The sequence below is a fragment of the Neovison vison genome, chromosome 1, assembly GCF_020171115.1.
Source record: "Neovison vison isolate M4711 chromosome 1, ASM_NN_V1, whole genome shotgun sequence".
Lineage (NCBI taxonomy): Eukaryota > Metazoa > Chordata > Mammalia > Carnivora > Mustelidae > Neogale > Neogale vison.
This window is the reverse complement of record NC_058091.1, coordinates 39,291,368-39,311,093: the sequence shown is the minus strand read 5'-3', so window position 1 is coordinate 39,311,093 and position 19,726 is coordinate 39,291,368.

Here is a 19,726-nt window from a genome sequence, read left to right as displayed (position 1 = left end):
AAGGAGCACCTAGAAAGACACCACTCACCTGGGATTTAGGTCTTATTCTCCATTCTACCACCATCCTGGGGTTTCATATCCCAGAAGGAGGAGTAGGGTAAGGCCATGTACACACATCATGAATCACAACCCTCTTGCTCTCTTCTTCCTCCCACCACCTTCTTTTGCTAGTTCTGCTCCCAAACCATCCCAGAAAAGGTATTTTACCTCCTTAAGGGACAGATGAAGCTGTAAGTACTTTTTATATAGTACCTTCTTTAATTTATACTTTTAGAAAAGCTTTGTTTTATTGGTGGGCCAGCCTGATATTTAAAGGGAAGTTTCTGGAGTTTATCTCTCTTAAATTTGGCTCATGTAAATAAAGCTTTGGCTCTCATAATCATTGAAACTAAAATAATTTTTAATGCTTATTTTCTAAATCAATTTTGAAATTGTAGTTACTCAGCCCCTAAATGCTTCAACCTCAAGGGGTGGAGGCCTATGAAGCAGCAGGACAAAACTTAACCAATTTTCCATAAAACACATTTTTAGCTGAACGCTTTGTCTGCTGTCAGGGCTTAACAATATTTGTTACATTTAAATATATTTCTAAGTGCTGCAAGGCAAATTACATTTAATCTAAGAAAATTGAATGTTCCTGCAAAAATAAGTTAGATTGTCATTTTGCTTCCCCACATCATTCTGAAATGGAAAATTTGCAAGGATATAACTCTCTACTAGAATATAAATGTTTAATGAGTACAGATAATATGGTCTTAAACTTCTGGTTAAACTACCCAATGGTCGAATGGTCTATACAGAAGAACATGAGAGTCGCAAAACAAGTTATTTCTTTCAACCCAATAAGGTCAGAAAAGAAGTATGAGCCAGGGGAGAGGGGCAGAAGAATTGATTTAAAATTCTGTTTCTCATTAAAATCTGCAGATTTCTAGAAAATTGTTACATTAAGTCTTAATGTTATCATTTTTAAAATGAGGATATAGCATCAATTCTACATACTATTTGTGGGATTACCTAAGATAAAGTATTTCAAAGTTTTTTATGAACATTTTATAATACACAATGCAACAATAGTTTATTGTTACTAATAATAGAAACAATGCCCAGAAATGGTAAAAATTGGTAAAAAAAAAATTGGGTTAGGAATTATGTCCTTTCAATGCGAGCTACGTAACCTTAGGAATTGCCATTTTGAAAGGACTTCAATCCATATTAACTGGGGATCTATTTACTAGGTCCTTGAACTCTGAAGTACTTGACAACTCAGCCAGAAAATGTTATTTTTCCTCTACAGACACATAATATTTTTAGACTATAGTGACTGAAAGAGGAAGAATGAACAATGGGCAATGTCCTCATCTGGAAAAAAAAGTAAATCTATTTGTACTTGAGTTATAGAAATTGTGTATCAATGAATAGGTAATAGTAATATTAATTTCTTTAAAAATCCTTTATGAAAATCTGATGGTTTGATAAAATGTGTTTCTGTCTCATTTTTTGAAATATAAAGTATTTAAAAAGCTCATCTAGAATAACAATATAGCCCACTATAAAATAATTATATTCTATATTTCTAGGTTCAAGTTGAATAACAGAATCATATTGACTTGATGAGTTAACAAAGAGAAGGGTGTGATGGTTAAACTCTGGCCTTTGTTTTCAAAAGAAAAGATTGATGTAATATTGTGCCTGACTTTACATCTTTTTCCCTACTTTATATTGCAGAAGTTCCTTATGACCTTTAATCGTAAAGTTGGATAGCAGCTTTGAGAAGTACTGTTTTAATAAAAAAAAAAAAACCTTAAATGCAGCACATGGTCCTAGTATAAAAATAACCACACCTTACCCGATGTGCAAAATTAAAAGCCAAAACTTACCTCCATTCCATCCCTTCCCAGGATCATTTTCCATGGGTGGCCATAATTTATTATGTATTTGGCTCTTCCAAAGTGTTTATGCCTCTATTTCTTTTTAAATTGACATATATCATTCTATTAGTTTTGTACAGTACAATGTAATGATTTGATATTTGTGTGTATTGGGACATAGTTTAGTTCACATCTATCACCTCACAGAGTTACACATTTTTTTCTTGTGATAAGAACTTCTAAGATATACTCACTTAGCAACTTTCAATATCAGCACCTTATTGTTATTTATAGTCACCGTGTTGTGTATTATATACCCAGAACGTGTTTATCTTATAGTTCTTTTTGACCTCATTCACACATTTCACCCATTCCCCCATCCCAGCCTCTGGAAACCACCAATTTGCTCTCTGTATCTATGAGATCATTGTTTTTGTTTGTTTAGTTTCCACATAAAAATGAAATCAGACAGTATTTGTTTTTCTCTGTGTGTCTTATTTCACTTAACGTAATGCCTTAAGTTCTTTTCATGTTGTCAAAAATGGCAGGATTGCCTTCTTTCTCATGGCTGAATAATACCACATTGTGGAGAGTGTGTGTGTGTGTGTATGTGTGTTTGTGTGTGCATGTGCAGGTGCACATGTGTGTATCATTCTCTTTGTCTGTTCATCCATTAATGAATGCTTAACTTGTTTCCATGTCTTGGCTACTGTAAATAATGCTGCAATGAACATGGAGGCACAGGAATCTTGCCTCTATTTCTTGATTAATCAATTTTAGATTCTTTGTCCGCATTCTACATTCATTACTAACCTATCACTTACAGATTTCCTTAATTAGCCCATTTTTCTCTTTTTTAAATGCTTCTGTGGTTATCACCGTGACTGTAAATAATATACTTCAACTTCTGTTTCTTTACCTACATTAAATAGACACCCCTGGTTCTTGCCACGTTGAATAGACTGCTAAATTTACCCTCTGTCCATTATTTTTCTCTGCCCTACTCCCACACCTCTGTCAGCTACTCCGTTCTTTTCTTTTACTTCCTCGAGGTTTGTAACCTTTACATTTCATTCTGTATAATTAAGTGTCCCGTGCTATTATTGCAATGGTTCTTAACCCTGGCTGCATGTGAATCATTTATGGATGTTAAAAAAAGTTATTGATGCCAAGCCTCACCCCAGACCAGTTAAATTGGGATCTCTGGTGTTGAGCCCCTGATTATTATTTTTCATAAGATACTTAAGCAATTTTTAATGTGCCACCAACATTAACTACTGTATATATATTGATTAGTCTAGAGATTGAAAACCAATAAATAGCATTTATCATATTATGATTATACAAATATTACTAAATAGAATACCAAATGTGTGTGTGATTATACCCTAGAAAAGGAAACATATTCCTATTTTATTAATCCCACATGGCACAAATCCTCTGTGGCACACTTGATAACAGTGTCAAGTTCAAGTTCAAATTTTTGTTTTCAGAAAGGATAAATGTGATGTGAACTTCTAACTTCTTTTTTTCCTTTCACAATTACTTAGAGATTTCCATAGTTTTCTTTATTCAAATGATCTTTCTTTAGGAGTTTTTAGAAATTTAATCTTATTAAAATATTCCCACTTACTCTGTTTCATCCCCAGCTGATCTAATACCAACTACGTATAGTGCAATTCATTCTAACACTAACTACGTGGAATTAGCACAGATTCCATGGGTTAGGGACAAAGTTCTCCATTCTTTTTTTTACTTCTGAAACCAGCCACAACCCTCAGGGTATCCTATGTCACCCACATGTCTGAATGACTGGCTGCAAATTTGGGTATTTTCATGACCCCTGCAGGTTATATAAAGTGCCAGAGTGGCTCACAGAACTCGAAATTGTTATATTTCAGATTGCAGTTTAGTTATAAAGGATGCACATAGTGTGAGGGCTGGAAAGGATTACAGAGTTTCTGTGCCTTCTTCTTGTGGAAATCAGGGCATGTCTCCTTGCTCCCCACCCTCACTGCACACTGATGTGTTCAGGAAGCTACACGAAGCCTCTTCATCCAGGGTTTTGGGGATTTTGTTATGTAAGCATGACTGACTCAATCTCCAGCCCCTCTCATCTTCCCGCAGATCAGGCAGCTGAATGGACACTCTAAGCATGTTCTTGGTCTTTCTGGCGACCAGCCCCCAGCCTGAAACAAACAGGCTTACAGTGAGTCAACTTATTAGCATAACATGGGTGCTCATCATTCAAGGAATTTCAAGGGCTTTTGATGCTCCCTACCAGGATGCATGACAAAGACCAAATGAATTATTATACCACCTCGTTTGCCATAAGGGGTGGGTGTGGTAAACAGGAAGTAGCATGTGCCTGGAAACAGGAGTGCTACCTGATTTTGTACTGAAGGGAGATCTGCTGGCATTGTTCCCATAGAATTGTGTACTCCACTATAGTATAATTTATCAGCAGTAAGGAATACTCAGTAAGAGGTTTATTGTTTAATACTTTTACCTTCTTATCATTCTTCTAAAATTTTTCTAGTGGCTTCTGTAGGCCTAGAGCCCAGGCTTACTTCAAAGAGAAACTCCCTCTTTTCCTCACTAAGACTAGATTTTGAAAATTAACTGCACAGTTCTGACTTTGGTAGGGAAAATTTTCTGGTATTTTAACACACATAATTTGTAACAAAGGGGATATAGTTTATATATGCCTCAACTGGCTAATAATATTCTCCTAATATATTTTATGATACCTTGGCTGTTTTTTTCTTTGGTATTTGGGCAAGATGAGGATAATAATAATGTATTCTGAAGACATTTAGAAGAATAGATAATCCAATTTTTTTTTTCCAGAATATTTCAGTGAGTGGCACCATTCTATCCTGAAACAACCTCAGCATATAATTATTGTTATTTTGGTCTCGTATTTTATTTATTTTTTTATTTTAAAGATTTATTGATTTATTAGATAGAGAGAGAGCACATGCCCAAAAGGGTGGTGTGGGCAGAGAGAGGGAAAGAAATTCCTAAGCAGACTCCTTGCTGAGCATGGAGCCCCACTCAAAGATCAATCCCAAGACCCTGAGATCATGACCTGAGCCAAAGCCAAGAGTCAGAGGCTTACCTGACTGAACTACCCAGGCAAACCAATGTCTTATTTTAGAGAAAGAATAAATATGTCCAATATTTTTATGCCTGTGCTGTAGTCTTTCTTTGATGATACCTTCAAAATGGTGACTTTGGGGACATTCCGTAGTTATGCTTATTATCTAGGATCCTAGATTTTTAAAAAAGTCAGTTGTGAGGATACAGCAAGTGTGCAGCTAGTCAGAACAATTATTCTGTGCTGCAGGCAATTTGTATATATCTAACTGGAAAGCTGTTATCATAAAATACCTTACTGAATTTGAAAAGGTTAGGGAGTTTTGGGGGGTTATCACACACAGCTTCTTCATCTTGCCTGAGGTTATGTAATTTGTGTTCATATAGAACAAGGGATGGAATGCAGGGGAAATGGTTCCATGTGCTTGCTGGTTCACAATGGTGGGCATTTGATTTATTCAGTCCTTGTACTTTTATTCAGTAGGGGGGACATCTTATCAGAGTGCTGCCAACCATCTGTGTTTTAGAGGTGTTACAGTATCAGCCTGGGTCGCATTTTCTTTATCTCTTTTATAATCTGCCCAGCTTCTGAGAAACTATTGCCATTTCCTTCTTCTTACAATCAAAATGTCAGTGCCTCCCACCAAATAGGTTTTGCTCCTTGGCTATGAACATGTAGACCTATAAAAAAGCTCATGTGAATCAAGTTTATGGTGACAGAGCATGGCCTTATTTTACATAGAAATACAAGAACTATTTTTTTAATAGATAAAAACAGTCTTCTTCACAAAGAAGAGCAGAATACTTTACTCCATCAACAGATCACTCACTACAACTTCCAGGTAGATACAGAACAATTGCTTTGTACAAAGTAGGAAAATCTCATAAGGAATATCAAGCTCTAAACTATTGTGTGCAGATCCTTCAGAGCAGCTGTGAGTTTCATCATCCAGCATTAATACTTTTATTAATTCTTTTTAGACACATCCCTGCAGTTGTTTTCAATACTGTTTCCCTTTCTTCTGAATGAGGGTTCAGCTATTTCATAGGAACTGGCACAGCCTCTTTGTGATTCTCCTGTCTGCACATCTGCTCAGCCAGGATAGAGCCCTCAGGGAGAGGTGAGGCTTGGAAATACCTCCGCCATCTTTAAAGAAGAGGATTGTGGGAAAGGGGCAGTCACTATTCAAATATATTTAGGGCACTTGGAATCCACTTAGAGTAATTGAAGTTAGGCAATTTAATGAAAAGATTAGATTCAGTCTGCTTGCTTCTTTTAATCACTAAATTTTAGTGAGGCTGCTCCTAAGACTTTTTTTTTTTTTTTTTTTTTGAGGGGATGAATGACTGCTTCTGTTTCTGTCACTGCCCACAAGGTGTTTAAAATGCCAGAAATAAAGTCATTCTTGCACTTGATAAGAGGGCATGAATGTGCCTGGCCAGTATGAAGACCGGATCGGATTGTCTTATCAAGGTTCTTGATGTCACTGTGTCTTGGTAAAACAGGTAAAATGCTTTTATATTCTCAATTTGGAAACTCATATGCAGAAAAAGTTTAAAAAGTCGTCATAATCAAGGCATATTTCTTTCATTTACTATAAATTTTTAACTTGAAAACAATTAGTATTTTAAAGTTCTGAGTAGAATATTATTCCAGGTCTTAATATTATCTATTAATCTCGGGGTGCTTTATGGTGTAAATGTTAATTTTTATGTATAATGTAAATTTAACACCCTGATGTGTGAATTTTTAATGATGTAAGTTAAAGAGTGGCATATTCAGGAGCTAACAAATGCACACAACTTGAACAGGACAGTCATGGTACTTCTGAGAGTGGGAATCTGATTATGAAAATTAACAAAGAACCCAGAAGTAAAAAAAGCAAATTCCTAAGTGCTCACCTCCCATGTAATAAATGTTTGTCATTCAGTGGTGGTTAATCTAGTTATCCTTCTCTTGATCCTGAGTTAGGCAGCTACTTTACCTCTGACTCCTAGAGCTGTTTGAGTGTGAAGGAGATCTCCAATCTCAAACCCAAACTTACACAGGTCCCCAACACTCCCTTATTCCCACTTATCATAGAAACACAGTCAAAGACAATGAAGATTGGTCAAAACTAAACAGTTTACAAATTAATAAATTAGTCCATGTATAAACTTCTAACAAGATAATTCAAAGAAGTAGGGGTGGGTGAAACAAGGGTGTGTCACTGAGCTGGTCACCACTGGAGCCAACTGAGGTGCCATCCCATTGGGGTACTCTGAGGAGACATGTAGAGAATACTGTTGAGAGTTTGCAGAGGAGAGAAAGCCAGTACATTGGCTTTTGTTCCCATCTGTTAAGGGCTGTCCTAAGGAGTGTCAATGCTCTCACACTTCCAGTTTTGTCATAGCATTTGGTTTTGAGTTTTCCCTTCATAGCACAATTTGTAATTTACATTTTTTGCCTATGTATTATTTTACCTAGATTATAGACTTTCCATAAGAGTAGGAACTGAGAATGCAAGCTCCCCATTGCATCTTCAGAGTCTACCCATGTTTCACACAAGCCAGGACAACATTTACATTTGTTGAATGAATGACCGAAGATTGGAAAAGAAGGCAGCTTTGAATTAAACGGGTACGTATTGAAATTTTGGTTTTGTTACCAACTCAATGAATTGAGTAATCTGTACTAATCCTTCATTACCTTAGGTTTTCCACCTATAAAATGGAGATAATATTATATAGACTAAGTGGAATGACTGTGAAGGTGAGTGCCCTTTAGAACTCTGTGTCCTGGAGTTGTCTTTGGTATAGATAATCTTAGAATGTTTTAGAGTCTGTAGGATGTTTGCCAGCAACATAGGGTTAAGCAATAGGATGTCTTTTTATGGGTTAAAACACTTCTTCTCCAATGACCCATTTTCCAAACTCCATTTCCATATCAATCTTCTACTGCCATGGCAACCTACAGTCCATTATAAAAGCTAGAATGTTATGGTTGGAAATAGAAGTGAGCCTATAAGGAGAAAAAAATTGCATCAAGTTTGAAGGCCTAATCTGGTGATCTTGTCTTTGTATGGACTCTTGATGTATTTTGATATATCACAGGGAACTTACCCATTCCCACTGGGAGAGCCTTCAATCATATTTCCTGGTATCTTGGCATCAAGGACATTTACTGGAGCCATGTATCTTCCCTAATGCTTAACATCAATAAATTAGACTCCCATGCAGGCAAGGTGAGATATGCCTGCTATAATAGCTTAACACAACCCAGATCCCAGAATAAGGGATTTCAGTTTCTAGAAGGTACTGCTCAGGCCCTTCACTGTCCGAGTAGATGTGTGTATAATATATAATAATATAATAATATAATAAAATGTGTGTATAAAAATACCTGTATTTATATTTATACACCGAGAGATAGAGAAGAGATAAGGAAAGAAATCTATAACTGAAGGTAGATTTTGTTTCCACTCCGATTTCGGAACTCTGCTATATAAAGTTTCCTTTATAGCCCACTTTATATACTTTCATTGGACCTTTCTTTTTCATATCTCACTAACTGTACACAGTATAGTGATTGGCTCATGAGAAGTGCTGAAATAGTTTACAATTATTTACACATACAAAGAGAAATAGTAATGAGGATAAGTAGAAGGTACAATGTATGCACCCAGAAGTGAATAGGGATCAGGTCTGCCACAAGTGTCCAAGAGTTTTGAGAAAGTTTCATGGATGAGCGGGTATGGAAGTCAGCCTTAAGAAACATCAAAGAATTTTCCAGTTGGGAACAAAACTGAAGCTAGTTCAGGCTGAGGGAACAGCAAGGAGTCTCTGAGCACAGGGTGCATTTAGGGTCAACTTCAATTCAATCTTCAGTCAGCATTAGAATAAGACAAAGAATGACTAAAAAAACCTTGCTTTTGCCTGGGCAGGGCTCACAGCCCAAGTGGTGGCTGCAGAGGGCATTTATTCTGCGTACAAGTTTGGATGTCTTCCCATAATCAGTGTGTGTGTATAGGAGGTGGTGGATACTGGGAGGATGGATACTTGCCTGGGGTTGGAAAGTAAACACATCACTTGAGAGTGACAGATAATGTCTTAAAAGACAGCTAAGAGAATTTGGGCTTGGAGGAGAAGATCTCTTTTTAAGACATTATCCACTTTTGGTCTTTTCTTTTTTCCCAAAATAAAAAATAAATGGCCCCTTGGGGCACCTGGGTGGCTCAGTGGGTTGAAAACCTCTGCCTTTGGCTCAGGTCATGATCTCGGGGTCGTAGGATAGAGTCCTGCATCAGGCTCTCTGATCAGCAAGGAGCCTGCTTCCTCCCTCTCTCTCTGCCTGCCTCTCTGTCTACTTGTGATCTGTCTGTCAAATAAATAAATAAAATTTAAAAAAAAATAAAAATAAATGTCCCCATATCTTCCTACTTGTTTTTTCATGGAAAAAGAGTGGGAGTAAAATATGTGTACACTTACAAACACACACACAGCCACAAGACACAGTCTGTATCAAGATTTTCACACTTTGAACATGAAATTAATAATTTTATATCAATTGTCCTAGTGACAACATTTGAATACAAATTAAAATGTTTGCAAATTAACTTGAGACCAGTACTGACCAGAGTTCTTGTTGATGAAAACTGATTCAAAACATAAAAGCTACTGGACCACACTTTTCATGCTTCATTTCCCCCTGGCTACTAGAAAGTTGTAGATATCTAAACTAGATTCTTTGCCAGATGAGAGCTCAATATAATTGTAAGTCACTCTCCGAAACAATAGTTAACAAGGAGCTACATTTTGATTTGTATTTACTGTATTTATCATAAACTTTTAAAATCAAACATTTATCACAGATTCAGTAGAGAAGGGGGAACAGACCAGGAGAGATGTTTTCCAAGTTGCCCCTATATTATTTAATGTATTACTCCTTGGGATGGAAAATACAAACCCCTGGCTTCATTCACTGACAATGGCTAATACCTAACTATGTTGATTTATCTTCAAGTTCAGTGACTTTCTCTGATGCAGCCAAGGGCTTTTTGAGTACTTGGGCAACTTCCTTCATGGCAACTCTTATGAACTAGCTATTGTCACTCCTATTTTGCAGACAAGAAGACTAATTCTGGCAGATTTAAAACTTGCTTATCATAATACAAATGATGTCAGAGTGTGAATATGAAATGTGGGCTCTGACTCCGGCCCTCCTCCTCTGTATTGCTCTGACCTTTCAAATCAAGGTCATTAATTACTATCATTTTCTCTGTAAACTCAGCATGCCCAGAAATATTATTAAGTTGGAGGAAAAATTGGATAAGTAATCAATGGAAAGTTAAAACATTTTGAAATAGTTTTCTGTAAGAACTTGACCTTATGTTAAAAATGAGTAACAAAACCATAAATAAAACTAGTTTTTACTAATTTAATTGCAACTGTGAGTTTATACAGGACAATTACATTACTGTAATTTAGAGAACATTTAGAACATGGAGAACAGTTTAGAGACCATTTCATCTGTTTAGCCACAGATCATCTGCTGGGATAGGGTTGATGGTATTATTTTGAATTTCATGGTGAGGAAACAGATGTTAGTGAAGTTCCTGAAGAAGCAGGATTTTAATCTGAGTCACAATGACCATGAGAATGTGCTACCACATGAACTATACCTTGTTTTTGTGTAAATTACCTCAGTCTTCACTTCTGGCCATCTGGAGCCTTTAATGAATAATATATCTAATTAGATGACATGAAATACAAAGAAAATTCTTCTCAACTTGTCATGAAAGTTATTTTTGTTATTTGTAATTTTTCATTTAAATAATTTATCAGTGACTATAAAACTAATTCTAACATAGATTTCTTTTTCTATGATGGTCCCATTGATAATTTTACTCATTCAAAAACTGGTAAAGCATGGAATTACATTTATCTATTAAAACTGATGTAGTCTTTCTGTGTTAAAAAAAAGGAATACACACACACACACATATATATATGCGTATGTATGTGTATATATTTTTCCTGATACATGTTCTATCATTTAATCACTTTCTTAAAAAAGATTTTATTTATTTATGTAAGAGAGAGAGAGAGACAGAGCAGGTACACAAGAGGGGAGGAGGGGCAGAGGAAGAGAATCTTAAGCAGACTCCCCACTGAGCAGGAAGCCTGACCAAGGGCTGGATCCCAGGATCCCAAGATTGTGACCTAAGCCAAAGGCAGATTACTTAACTGACTGAGCCACCCAGGTGCCCCTCACTTAATCACTTTTAATGAAAACTGATTCCCTCTACATGCTATCCACTATGGCTGCCTGACTATGTTTCTTGTAGTAGTAAAAGAAGTAGACTTAAAGCTTCTTGTTTCAATATTTCTCTATCTTCACAACTGTTTGTATTTTATATCCAGAAGAAAGTATAACTGTTTCCTCTTGTATTTACTTCATTTCACTACTTCATTATTGGTATAAACATAGTTTCCACATTCTTGTTTATTAGCATATAATATCTAACAGCAAAATCCCAGTAAAGCTTTGTAGATGGATGGTTTTTTTGTCTTCATATTTATTGAATGTTTCTAGCCCAGGCCCTGAGTCAGCAGGCTAGACAGTAGGATTTGTAAAGATGTTAAGCTGTATTTTTTTTATTTCAATAAATATCTGGTGAATTTTTACCCTTATGATTAATATACACTATTTTTCGAAGTTTCAGGAAAGTTAAAGTCAGCCTCTCAGAGCCTGTTATTTATTGTTTTAGAAATCACTCAGATGCTCAACTGTGCAATAGAGCAGAATTAATTCAGCTAGAAACAGAAAGAAACTGAGCAGTGTTGCAGATAATCTTATGATTTCCATAGGCATAGACTGTTAAACATGACCCTGAAGAGATTTACACTGAGTCTCATTATGGTTCAGGAAGATGTTTGCATTCATACAGATGAGACCTTTAGGGATGCAGTAATAACACCCTGCAGAGAGATTCACTATTCATAATTTTTCAGTTTATGTCTTGGTTAGTTTTCAGTTCATAACCAGAAACTCCAATGTAGATGTATAGCTATTTGGGCTCAAAAATTTGCTCTTAGATTAGGAGACTAAAGTTATCAAATAGTTTATAAACAAATTAAATTAGGCACCTAGTAAAAAAAGATGTCATTAGAAAATAAATTTCATTATTTTGATATCAGAGGTGATGCTAAATTTGGAATAAAATTGAAAAAATGATTATTTTTTGTGATAATTACTTAAAATGCAAAAAATTTTTTAAAGATTTTATTAATTCATTTGAGAGAGAGAGAGAGAGAGAGAGTGCATGAGCAGGGGAGAGAGGCAGAGGCAGAGTGAGAAACAGACACCCTGCTGAGCTGGGAGCCCGACTTAGGGCTCGATCCCAGAACCCCGGGATCATGACCTGAGCTGAAGGCAGACGCTTAACCGACTGAGTCACCCAGGCACTCCTGCAAAATTATTTTAAATGGAAAGTTGTTTTAAACTTTTCTGAAAAATATCTGAACTATCAGTGCCATAAAATAACTTTTAAATGATTTATTGGTTCATGATAAAAATGGATAGCCCTTCCATTTAAAAAAAAATAAGTCACAGTTCTCTAGCTCACGAGTTAAGCTCCAATAGCATTTTCATACTACTTCTAAGGTAGCCTTATTAAGCTTTAAATGCAGGTAGACTGGATTAGTGTGGTAATATACTTTTATTTATGTTAATAATGCTGAACAAAAATACAAGCACAAGAATCTCTCCACTTGGGGAGAGCATTTGGAGTGGTGAATGTGAAGAGGCATTAGACAGTGAGTTTAATGCAAAACTAAGAGTTCTTGGCAATCCTTTTTTTAAAGTCAAGTCATATAGGGATATGTTCAATAAATATTCTTTGAATACGTAAACAAGATAAGCAGGAAAAAATCACTAGATATTAATTCAAATGTATTGAATACTGGGTAAAGAGTTCCCCTTGTTTACATTATCCATAGCTGTACCAAAGCCAAGATATCAACATGGAAATATTATACCCAAAATTTCACCCAAACTGTATATTTTTATATCATAATTATAAACTGCTTTAAAGGGACATCTGGTGGCTCAGTCAGTTAAATGTCTGCATTTGGTTTGGGTCATGATCCCAGGGTTCTGGGATTGAACCCTGCATGGGGCTCTCTGTTCAGTAGGGAGCCTGCTACTCCCTCTTCCTCTGCTGCTTTCCTTGTTTGTGCTTTCTCTTAAATAAATAAAATATTTTTACAAATAAAATAAAATGCTTTAAAATATCTGTGTTTGGTGACATTACTTTTACTCTGAATTCTATTAAGCTGCTTAAAACTCAGCTGAATTATACTTAAGACACAGTCATCTACTTTATCTTAATACAAAGTGATTTCCCCATGAATTTTCATAAATATGTATTTTATTAAAATTATAATTATATGTGCAACTTGAGACATAATTATAGGTTTTGGTTACTTACGATTGGTCTCTAAGGATTCAAACTCATAATTTAACCATCTTTTCCACTGTTGACTTTCTTTGCTGTTTGACGAGTTCACCATAACCAAAATGACCCATTTGACTAGCTTATGCATCTACTTTGGTATGTACCCTCCTCTACATAGGGCCCCTCCCTCTTGCTCCATTTCATTTTTTTTCTCCTAGTCATGGGGGCAGAATGGTTTTTGGTGTCAACTATAGCAGCTCCGTGGGAATTGTATTCTCTTTTTCCACTCCTCTTCCACCCCCCTCCCCCTTCTTGACTTTCATCTGATTACACCGCCATTAGGCATATTCTCTCTCTCAGCTCCTTCACGGTTGCCGCCCTCTCTGTCTCCTTAATGGAATGGCAGGGCCCAGCCTTTCTTTCTCAACAGCTTGCAGAGGCAGCTGATGTCATGCCATGAAGAAGACATTCCAGTGCTTATGTGGAAAGCTGGCAAAGTACACAGGCATAAAGAAAATGTGTGAGCAGTTAGTAAACACACAGGATAACACCCACTGTGTGGCACTCTCCTAATATGAAGGGGGAGTCAGGTGAACCAGGGTCACAACCTCGCTTGGACTTTTTTTCCTGGTGGTATGACTCTAGACAAATTACTTAACCTTTTTGCAATTCAGTTCCTTACCTATAAAACAAGTCTAAGATTTCCTACCTTTAAAAACTATTGTAAGGATTAAAAGAGGTATCTCAGTGTCTGACACATAGTTAAATGAAGAGAAATAGACTTTCTGAATAAAATTATATTCTTTATCCAGACAAAACTATTCCCAAATGAGTACAATTAATTATTTTGTTTGAAATGGAAAAAATAATGAGTCGTAGCATGACCCATTCAAGGGTCCTTGTAAAAACAGCTATAATTGAAGTCGTCGGATAGCTGCTTATTTGTCATGTCAAGACTTTTCCAAATAGGAGTAATATTTTCATCTGAAGAGTGACTGCACATTTAAACACACAATCAGAAAACCAGTGCCTGCCTGCAAATTATCTAGCATTAATTTGTCCTTTTTGCACGTAAAAAAGATATTCAAACCTCCCTGCCCTCCCCCCTGCGGTGGATGCAGCTTGACTCCCCTGCTCCATTCCCACTTCGTGCAGCATAATTTTGTGCAGGCCAAAGGCTAAAGCAAGACTCCTTCACACCTTAGCTTCTGAACACAATCGAGCTTTCACTCAAGAGAGGAGCCGTGGTGACACGTGAAAGGGAGATATCAATGTCATGAGGCAGAGGCCACACGTGGGCTGCTTCTGCTTTTTCTGCTGACACGTGTCTCTGGGGAGGTTTTTGGTACCAGCCACAGCAGAGATCTGAAATGCCCATCCTCTAGATCCAGGGGTGTGAATTAAGGAGGACTGTGGCGATCACTTGCCTGGCTCAGAGCACACCGAGGGATGTTGTCTTGGAAGCAGCAGCCATGGTGGCCTTTCCCAGACCCCTCTGTGTCAGAATCATGGCTGAGGCAATGGTTCTTCTTCGGCAGCCCCCTTATGGGTGTTCTGGGAGTTGTTTCTTGAAGCTCAGTTTAGAATCTGCTCCCCTAACACTTCCAAGTACTTTGTAATTGAACCCTGACTAATATTCCACTGAAAGTCAAAAATGATACTACAGTGCTTTCTCCCTAAAGACTTTGTAAATGCTTGAATATATTAGAAATCGTATAGTGAAGTTTTTTTCCTTTTCACACAGAGGCAGTTGGCTTTATTTTGATTGGCAAATATTGTGTTCAGAATAATGCTTTCCATTTTGCCTATTTCTCTTTTAATACATTTTAAAAGATAATCCATGGATAGTAAATAATTTGAAGAAAGAATTTTCTCTGTAAAAAAATCTTATTTACTTTTTACAGTGATTGTTTCTATATTCTTTCAAGTACAATCGGTATATACACATGCACACACACATATGCATATATACAGCATATTTACATTAGAAATAAATACTGTATATATGTATGCATATATATTTCTTTCATTTATATCATTGATGTCAAAATTTTTTTAAAGATTTTATTTATTTGACAGACAGAGATCATAAGTAGGCAGAGAGGCAGGCAGAGAGAGGGGGAAGCAGGCTCCCCATGGAGCAGAGAGCCTGATGTGGGGCTCGATCCCAGCATCCTGGGATCATGACCTGAGCCGAAGGCAGATGCTCAACCCACTGAGCAACCCAGGTGCCCCTGATGTCAAAATCTAAAAAGAAAGTTGAAAGTGGCTAAAAGGGGAAAAAGTAAATATTAAAAAATGTCCATATTAAAAGGGGATAGCCAAGAGGTGGTTTATTGTTAAGTACCTGAAAAATTGAGCTTCAATTTCAGTTCCTCTTTGTACTCTGCTTTAATTAGTTAAAATAAGTCAAATAACCTCTTTGAGCCTTATAACTATGTCAAAGAATTGTTGTAAGAATAAATGAGATGAGAAATAAAAAATGCAATGGCATAGAATGAGTACTTATTAAGTGACTGAGTAATAGATATAAGGATAGACTGTCTCAGTTTTGACTGAGACTCAAAAGGCTGAGAAAAGCAACAACAATATGGGTACAAGTATCTCTACTTGAGGGAAGAGGGACCATGTCCCTCATGTTGGGACACGGTCCCTCTTCCCAGCATGCTGTAAGGCATTATGAAGTGATTTCTCCCAACCTTAGCCACTGTTTTTCTCCCATGGTATTTAAGGAAGAGACACAGATTCACAGGGAGAAAAGGATTCCCGGAGCTTGTGGCAAATATCATCAATCATAAAGCAAAGTCTGTCCTTTCTTCCTTCCACAGAGAGGGTTGGGCACGTGGCTGGAGTGTGCTTCTCAGGCTCTCATGCAAGTTGGTATGGCCAGTGGAATGGGAGAAGAGATGTGCATCACCTCTAGGCAGGGCCCTTGAGAGACCGGATGTGTCTCTCCATGCACTCCTTTCTCAGTCTGGATGCAGATGATGAGACTGTAGGAACTCATGTAGCTGAAGATGGAAAATGTCCTTGAATGACCGTCTGAAGAGAAGCAGCCGCTAACTTAAACCCCACCCAGGACTATTATGGGAGAGCTAGATAAACTTTTTTAAGCTACTGAAAGTTGGTGTTCCATTTGTTCTCATTTTCTAGACTACCCTAACTCATACAGACAGTCTAAATTATCTTGGAAAGAGCTACTATCGTACTATGGCATTTCCTTTTTCCAGCTACTTATGAAGGAGGTGAGGGGACTGTACATCATCTCAAGCCAAATTAGGGGGTGTGTGAAACAAATCATTTGGAACACTTGCTTTATATTCCCTGGAATCTGGGCACACAGACACACTGGTAACTCTCTAAAACCTAGGGCAGACTAGATGGTGACAGAGGAAAGAGGCCAGGAGAGAGGAGAGAGAAATGTGTCAAGTTTCCCAGAAACAAAAGTGCACTCCACTAAAACAAAGCAGCCTGCAGCCATCTTGGTCGGGAATCATACCAAAAAGGGATGAAGCAGTGGACAGAGCCAGCACTGGGCAGCCTGCTGGAAGCACACAGGCTTCAGAGAGTGTGGTCAGCTAGATCTACATCTCCTGCCTCACCAGGGCTGTCGTTAGAGGTCTGTACAAGGAGGATCTCAGAGGCATTCAACAAAGGCCCAGAGAGAAAAAGCAGTTGCTTTTCTGTTGCCCACAGGATCCTGAGGCTGTGTGCTAACTGTACAAGTCAGGTGGTATTGGAAAGTATTTCTCCCTGGCACTTCTCTTCTCCACTGTTTTTGAAGGGACAACAGCAGCCATGGGGAGGGAGGCATTGAAGAATTCAGACACCAAGTGTGCTTTCCTTGCTCTTCGCAGGATGCACAGCTGAGGCAAGCCCCAGCTGTGAAAAGATAATTTAAATCGTATAATAGATTAAACTGTAATGTTAGATTTGATGAGATTTTTAAATTTTTGAAATGAGATTGTTATTCTTTCTGAAAGAGACCAGAAAACCTTTGGGAACTGCTTGAGGTTTCATCAGGGGTGAGAAAGATCAATTCCAAAGAACACTATTGGAAGGACATAGTGTGGAGGAAGATGGCTGCTCTCAACGAACATACAATTGTGTCCAACAAGTTCAATAAACTGATTAAGTAGCTGTTGTCATTGGTTACAGAAAAAAATAATAGGCATTTCAAACTACAATTGCCTGTGCTCACTTTTGGCTCTATAGGAGTGGCACAAAAATTTTCCTGAGGCAGATTACCTACCTACGCCAGAAATCTTTAGCAAAAATTGTTAACAAAATTTCTTTCTTATGATACAAAGACAAGGTCCTTAGCCTTCATCTAGAAAAGCCACGAGTGAGGTACATTTGTCATTTGAAATTTATAGTAGCCACATTATTTGGGTCAAATTATCTTAAGAAGGTATTTTATTTTATAGAATAATATCAAAAATACTATTATTTCAACATGTAGCCAATGTAAGAAATTGCTTATGAGCCATTTCACATTTTTTTAATACTAGATCTTCAAAATTTGGTATGTATTTTGTATTTACAGAAATCTCAGTTTGAACTAGCCACAGTTCAAGTGCCCAGTAGCTTTAATTTAAAACAACACAGAACTGGAGTGAGTTATTTATTTATTTATTTATTTATTTATTTAGAGCTAACATGGAAGTGGGTGGTAGGCAGAGGTAGAGAGAATCTTAATCAGGCTCATTGCCCAGCAAAGAGTCCATTGTGGGGCCCATCTCACAAAACTGAGATCATGGTCTGGGCTGAAATCAAGAGTCAGATGCTTAACTGACTGAGCCACTCAGCAGACCCTGGAGTTAATTATCTTTAAATCTGCCTAAGAAATGAGCAGAATACTATGTGACAAAGAAAGTAGAAAAGAGAAAGGGGGAGGAGAAAAAGTAAGAGTGACAGCAGGAAAATGTTGGCCAAGGAGGAATTCTGAGAAGGTGGAAGGAACAAATAATGTGTAAAAGCAGAAAGGTTCAAACCAGTGGCTGGCCCATTAAAAGTGCCCCACAAATGTCTGCCCATGTTACCTAAAACCTCCTTTCACCCTGACATCGATCAATTGAAAGATAGGTAGATAGATTAACCATCTTACCATTTTACATCCAGCCTGTCTTTTACTACCTTTGGTCAAATGTCTGCATCTAGGCATACCAGACCCATCATATATCTGAGAATTTACTGTCTACTAACGCTGGCAAAGAAAATAAATACATTTGGTCTGATGTAACTTTTGGTTAAGGAACCCATGTTGTTTTTCTGTGATCATTACTTTTTGTCTAAAGGCTTACATCTTTATAGTGACCAAATATGCTAAAGTTATTCAAAATACTTTATACTAGTATCATAGAATAGAATATCCTTAAAATCTTAAACCTCATAGCTGCTGTAATCTGACTCCTATATTTGATAAAGGTCTTAAATGTGTAAGTATAAACTTGATGTGTAGATGAAATATTGATCATCCACAATTATAGTACTCGGAATGTCCTTTGCCAACCCTATTGTCAAATTTCTATTCTTGAAAATATAATAGGGATTCATAAGTATTGTGTTAAATGAATATTTAATGTGTTATTTTCACATGACTACTATAATGAGTTGCCAGAAACTTGGTGGCTTAAGACAAAACAAATTTATTATCTCACAGTCCTGGAGTATGGAAGTCTAAAAAGACTATCACTGGCCCAAAATCAAGGCGTTGGCATCACTGTGGTTTTTCCAGAGGCTCTAGGGAGAATCCTTTTCTTGTCTTTTCCAGCTTTGGATTGCTGCCAGCATTCCTTGACTTGTGGCCACATCATCTCTGTCTCTGTGGGCACATTCCTTCCTCTTCTCTGTCTTGTTCTATGTCTATGTGAAATCTCCCTGTGCCTCTCTTTTATAAAAACACATATGATTGCATTAAGTGTCCACATGGATAATCTAGGAAAATCTCTCTGAATTAGTTTCTTCAGGATGCAGGAACAAAATACCACAATCTGGGTTATTTAAACAACAGAAATTGATTGTGTCTCTGTTCAAGAGGTTAAAAGTCTGAGATCAAGGCTCAGCAGAGTTTGTTCATTTTGAGGGTTGTGTGGGAGAATCTGTCTCATGCCTATATCTATAGCTTCTGGAGGTTTGCTGGCAATCTTTGCATTCATTGGCTTGTACTCACACCTCTGCCTTCATCTTCTCATTGTGTTCCCCTTTTATGTATATCTGTCTCAAACTTTCCCTTTTATAAGGACACTGATCATATTATATTAAGGGCTTATTTTAATTAATAACATCTTCAACCATCCTATTTCCAAATGAGATCACACT